Raw genomic sequence first — 6,193 nt, 5'->3', positions numbered from 1 at the left:
CATGTTAACAGACTAGCTAGCGTTTGCTAACACTGGGAATGTAGCAGACAGAATATGTAGCTATCTTAGAATATGCAAAACTGAGGTTGCTGAGCTGAAAACTGAAAACTATAAGGTAGCATGTACAATAAATGACAAGAATCTGGAAAACAACTTTAATATCTCTGGTTTACCGTGGAATCATGCATAGATTTGCTACCAAACTTGGAGGCTTGCAAATATTAATATTGACTGACAAGTGTTTACTAACTTACTGCAAAATAATGTTGCTGATATCTACATTTAGATTTTGGTTAAACCCTATGGTACTAATCCCATGCATGACATATCTCAATTTTATTAAAGTAAAATAACAACTGGTAAATATAAGGTAGCATGCACAATACATGACTAGAAGCTGGAAAACATTACTTATGCAATAAGACTGGTTTATCATGGAAACAAATAGATTTATTTATTTATTTATTTTTTTTTTACCATTAGCTGTTCATGTTAGCTCAGCTGTGCTGTCAGACATACAGGGTACAGTTACATCTGCTGGGTGACATGTAAGCTGTAATCTCTCTCTCTCTCTCTCTCTTTAAATATCTGTGCTATACAGTAGGTAGACATCCAAAACGTCATTCCCTTTCAAGGGAACTTCGAACTGCGTCCTCTAGGGGTCGCTATGGGGAACACATCGTCGTGACCCGTGTCTGAAGCATACAAATGAAAAAACACCAACGAGTTGGCCGGCGACAGCCTCTGACGTCACTACTGGTGCGACTATAAAACAGGCACCGGGAAAACACATCATTCTCTTCTTCGTCTTCACTGACTGTTTTGTTTGAAGCGTGCATCTGAAAGAACCGGTAAGAGCGCTCTTTCTCTGTCTATCATGGCGACTACTAGCAATCGTTTAGACAATGTATGCATCCGTGTCGGCGTTATTTGACACCTGATGACACACACGATCTTTACGTGATTTGTTTGGGTAAAGAGCACGCACGCGATGTCTTTGAGGAGGCAATCTGCGTGCATTGCGAGCATTTTTTCAAGAAAAAAGCTCCGCTCTCGTTTGTCTCTCTTTCCGAAAAAAATAAAAAAAAAAGGCAGCCATCTGCTTCCCGCAGTTCAGGACCCGCCGTTGCTGAGGCACGGAGGAGAATGAGCTCGTGAGAATTTCAGGTGGATCTGTCTGAATGGTTTAAAGAGGGATTTTCCCTTTCGCGCTCAAAATGGCGGCGGACGAGAGAGAGCCTCGGGAGGATGATGTTATATCTTTAACACTTTCTGATACTGAGGTTAGTGCTCTGCTGGGTTTTTACCCAGGAAAAGCAGGAGATATTTGAGGATGGTGAAGAAGCTGAGGCTGAGGCTTCTCAATTCTCCTGCCCTGCGTATGTAGAGCTGTTGGAGTTTATGGATCGCACCTCGATGTGCATTATCTTTCCGACCATAGCCCTCCAGCTCAGGTGAGCCTTCCATTTCTGCCTGATCTCCATACAGAGATCGAAAGGAAATGAAAGAGGCCGTTTTCTTCTCGCATCCATCGGTTTCAGCATAAGAGTTTTGCCGACATCGAGGCGATGCGCGGAAAACGGCTATGAGAGGATGCCCCCTGCAGAAAGAGCTTTCACTCTGCGGGGGAGACATCCTCTCTTAATCTCCCTCCTTGCCATCTAAGCCCCTTCAAGCAATGCATCTTGCTTAAATGGCAAGGCATACGCAGCAGCAGGTCAGGCTGTGGCTTTATTACAAAATAAATGCTTCAAGCATATCAGACTGATCTGCTGAGAGACCTGGATAGAGGCGAAGGCCTTTTTCCTGATCAGGTAGCTGAGCTGCGCCGCACCACAGGCCTCTCTCCGGGCTACCAAGCAGGCCGCCTCTGCCAAGCGCAGGACTATGGCGGCCATGGTGGTGGCGGAGAGACATCTGTGGATGAACCTGGCAGACATCGGGAAGAAAGAAAAGGGCTTTCTTCTCGATGCTCAGGTTTCGCCTTCTGAACTTTTCGGTATTTTCCGTTGAGACGGTGATCGAGAAGTTCGGGGAGACGAAGGCGCACTCCGCTGCTTTCAGATCCTTCGTTCCACGAAGGTCCAGGTCTGAGCCCGAACAACATAGGGGTCCTGGCCTGTCTCGATCTGAGGATCAAAGACGGGCACAGAAGGCTAGTGTCGCGACTCACGCTCCTCCCCCCACCTGCGGGCAGGGTTAAGAGGAATTGTGGGTCACAAGGGGGTAAGCAGAACCTAAGGGATGTGATCCAGACGAGGCAGCGTTCTCGTCTGAGTCAGAGTGATACTGAGGTATCTACTCGTTCCCTTTAGGGATTTTTAACTTCTGCTTTTATCCTCCCCTTCCTAATTCCCCTGTAACCACCATCTCTCCACCTGATCGAGGTTAGGTGGAAACCTCTAACGCATAACAGTCTCCTATGCTGGACCTATAATGTTTTTGGCTGGTTCTATGTTCATAGCAACCACCTTACTGATGGTCCGGACTAAAAGGAGGCGCCCCTTGAGCGGGGCTCCAGCGCAGGAGGGTGGGAGATATAAAAATAACCCTTTCTGTATATACTTATGTGTAAATTGCTGGTGGTTATGTGTCTACTAATAAACTCTGTGAGTTTCCTTTGCAGTGCTCAGTTACAGTGTTTACTAAACACTCGTCAGCACCAGCCATCCGGCTTCATGTTCCGGTATTAGGCGGCTGAGATCACAGGTTTCTGCGGGAGCCTCCTTGATCATCAGGCCTGGCACAGCACTGCAGGGAATTTCATGGATGTCCGGCCAGGTCACCCTGAGGGGTCTCCTGGCCGCTTAGGTGCTGTCGCATCCAGCGGGAAGTGAAGGTGGCAGTTACAGAAGTCTTCTTGTATATGCTGCCTCAGGTGATGCTCCCCTCGCTAGAGGTTTATAAAATTTGAGCTTGCCTCTCCCGTGCAGTTCAGCGCCTCTGCGATGCTTAGGAACCTTTAGGTACACACGCTAAGCTCTGTGTACATTCTGAAAGCCACATGGTGGTCAGTGTGCACGTGAACACTTTGCGCACTTTCTAAAAATCCACGTATTGGTAAGTGTGCACGCAAGACTCTGCGCACTTTCTGAAATCCTGTATGGTAAGGGTTACGCGCTCCGCCTCGTTCCCTTTCTTGAGATGATTAGACCTTGGTTCCTTGGGCTCCATTCAGCCAGTGTGTATTTGTTTATACACCTCAAGCATCGCTTCCCTCAACATGAGGGGCTATTCGGGCGATTCTCGTGGTAGTTTAGCAGCGCTCCCCTTTTCCAAGAACGGGTCGCCTATGAGCGTGCTTCTCTGTATTCAGGAGTTCTCCTCTCATATGAGACTGAGTTCACTGTTTTTCCCAGAGCGGCTCCAGCATTATTTCCACAGATCGAGTTGATGACTCTCAAACATACTTTTTTGAGATGCACCATTCCATCTATGAGCTGCTCTATCAGAGTGCCACGAGAGCCCTTCCTTAGAACAGTATTTGCAAAATCCATGATATGGTAAGTGTGCACGTGAAGTCTTTGCACACTTTCTGAAATCCACACTGTGGTAAGTTCGCACGCTAGTACTCTGCGTTCTTTATAAAATCCTATATGGTGAGGGCTTCGCGCGGTTGCTTCGTGCCCTTCCTTGAGCTGGTAAAAGCCCCGTTCATCTTGGGCGCCACTCCACCCATGTATCCTCGGATGCCTATCTAAACAGGGTGTTGCTACTGGAGATCTGGAGAAGCTTTTGCGGAAGCAAGCTGTAGCCCCTGTGTGACAGGCTAGACTTAGTATAAAATGCTAGGTTCCTAGCTGTATCCCTTTAAAGGAATCTTTCCTGATTCCAAGCCTTTAGCTCTACCACCGGGCCGAGGCCCTAACAATTAAGTTGGGTATGTATCTTAGGCCTTTGGCCGTAAGGGGTATTGTCACAGACAGCCGTCTATACGTCCCGGGGGCAACTCCCATTGAAATGGTAGAGTTGGTACTTAGTGTTCGCCATGATTCTGGCCTGCACTCCCCTCAGCATGGCGGCGTGGGTATACTGTTCCCCATAGCGACCCCTAGAGGACGCAGTTCGAAGTTCCCTTGAAAGGGAACGTCTCAGGTTACGAATGTAACCATGGTTCCCTGAGTAGGGAACGAGACACTGCGTCCTCTAGCTCCCTGCCATGCTTCGGACGCAAGCTTCAGACGAAGAAGTGAATGACGTGTTTTCCCGATGCCTGTTTTATAGTCGCACCGGTAGTGACGTCAGAGGCTGTCGCCGGCCAACTCGTTGGTGTTTTTTTCATTTGTATGCTTCAGACACGGGTCACGACGAGGTGTTCCCCATAGCGACCCCTAGAGGACGCAGTGTCTCGTTCCCTACTCAGGGAACCATGGTTACATTCGTAACCTGAGACGTTTCTACCGCCGCTCGTACCGCCTCCGCGGCGTCTGCAAAGTGCATTTGCAGCTTTTGACCGCTGAGTGGCGCTTTAATCACAGGTTTTCAAACAAGCGCATCAAAGCACATTTTCGCAAATAGACGTCAGCTTTGCCTCACCGAAGTGTTATATTTGATTGCAGTCGGGGAAAATGAAAGAAAAAATATTTAATATTCACAGATGAAAGTTTAGTCTTTATGAAGATATGTCCGTTTCTTAGAACGAATTCAAGCAGGATAAATGTCAAGCCTATGAGCCTGTGCTTATATTTTCTCTACACCATATTTTAGATTAGACACATTTAAATAGTGTGCAGTATTATTTATATAATATGAATTATGTGTTATATTATTAAAAAGAAAATGTGGTTTACTTTGCCTCGGAGCATTAAAAGTGATAGCCTATTGTGAGCTAGGCTTGCGTGTTTTTATAAATTATTTTCTTTATTTTAGTAAAACGTAAGGCACTGTATAATTTCGCTCCCATTATTTAGGCCTAATTAAAACAAGAAACGAATAAATTAAACCTGCACGATTTAACTAAATCATTGCAACTCTAAAGAATGGATGGATTAATAAAACGTCCTCACTTATCAACAAAGTGCACACACGATGTAATTAAAAAAAAAAAAAAAAAAAAAAAAAAAAACCTTCATTAATTGACAACTTCAGTGATTTTAAATGGAGTCTTCTTTGCTTGCTTTCATATAATTTAAGTAAAGTAAAAATAAATAAATAAAATAAATAAATAAATTGCAGCCGCATTTAAATGCAGGTTTGTATAGGCTAATATTCCGTAAAATATCAGTGCAAGATTTGGTCTGCATGATGCTGAGTGCACGCAGCATTTATTCTTATTTGTCTACATATTTTATCTTCAATATAAATCTTGTTTGGTTTTATTTTGGATAATTGCATGTAAAAAATTATTTACTTTGTAATGCATATGCAAAATGTGAATTGTTATTTATATTCAAGTGTTTGTGCAAAAATTATTAATGCATGACAGGGAGGCGCCCCTCTCGATCACGTAATTGTTTTCCTAATAATGAATTAACTTAAAATTGTGGCGTCTCACATACATGAGAAATATATCTACAGAAAGCTTGAAATGTCTTTTTAAACGAATCAATTCAAAACGAAAGCATTATGTAATCTGTGAAGGTTGTATTTCTGTTTAAAGGCGCGTCCATGTGGAGAGAGTTAGCACTGTGAATTTCATCTTGCAGCCGACAAGAAAACATTTGTTTATTAATAAATAATTAAAATGTCTACTTTTTCATAATTATTAGGCTACTTCTGCCTGTGCTTTGTGACGAACTTAATGCATGTTCTTGAGCGTGGAATATATTAAGGCTGGATTATAGTTGTAAATTTAATATAAACTTGCGATTAGTTGAAATAATGACAAATGAACGACTAGTAACTAGAAAAATCTTACGTGGGAAGCAGACCTATTAAATACAAATATGTAAATTGAAATTCAAAATGTAGACAAACAACAACAACAAAAAAACAAGTTCTGTTCCAGTGTATTTACAAGGTCCATTGTGTTGTGTCAAGGGAATTCTTGCGTGACACTTTTGAATTTCTTCAAATTTCATTTCAGTTCATTTTAATCTAAATATTTTAGGTGTGGCCACTTCCATTCATATTCACACTAAATAGAAGTCAGTTCTTTAAATTCTTGACTGTAAAAGGAGAACAAGGAAGAATGATATGTGTATTTATTTCAAATATGAAATGTAGATATATATATATATATATATATATATAT

This window comes from Cyprinus carpio, chromosome B19, assembly GCF_018340385.1.
Source record: "Cyprinus carpio isolate SPL01 chromosome B19, ASM1834038v1, whole genome shotgun sequence".
In the NCBI taxonomy this organism is placed as follows: Eukaryota; Metazoa; Chordata; class Actinopteri; order Cypriniformes; family Cyprinidae; genus Cyprinus; species Cyprinus carpio.
This window is presented reverse-complemented; position numbering follows the sequence as displayed.